Source organism: Fragaria vesca, linkage group LG3 (genome assembly GCF_000184155.1).
Source record: "Fragaria vesca subsp. vesca linkage group LG3, FraVesHawaii_1.0, whole genome shotgun sequence".
Classification (NCBI taxonomy): Eukaryota; Viridiplantae; Streptophyta; class Magnoliopsida; order Rosales; family Rosaceae; genus Fragaria; species Fragaria vesca.
Genome location: NC_020493.1, coordinates 19141060 through 19141299, shown reverse-complemented (window position 1 = coordinate 19141299; position 240 = coordinate 19141060).

The following is a 240-nucleotide window of genomic DNA, read 5'->3' as shown; positions in this document are numbered from 1 at the left end:
AAAAAACTTTACATTTTTGTCAGAANATTTATACAATCCTCGTGAACAGGAAGGGTAAACTTTGAGAGAAGTAGCTCTCCCTCTGCTACGATTAACAACGAACTTCACTAATGCAGTGTCAGAGATTCTCCTATCAGCTCCATATACCTGTGTGAACCTTTCCGGAAGGATTCATCATTGCCTTGTACCATGACTTGAACACAAAAAGGACATCCAATAGCAGTGATTCCACACCAACTC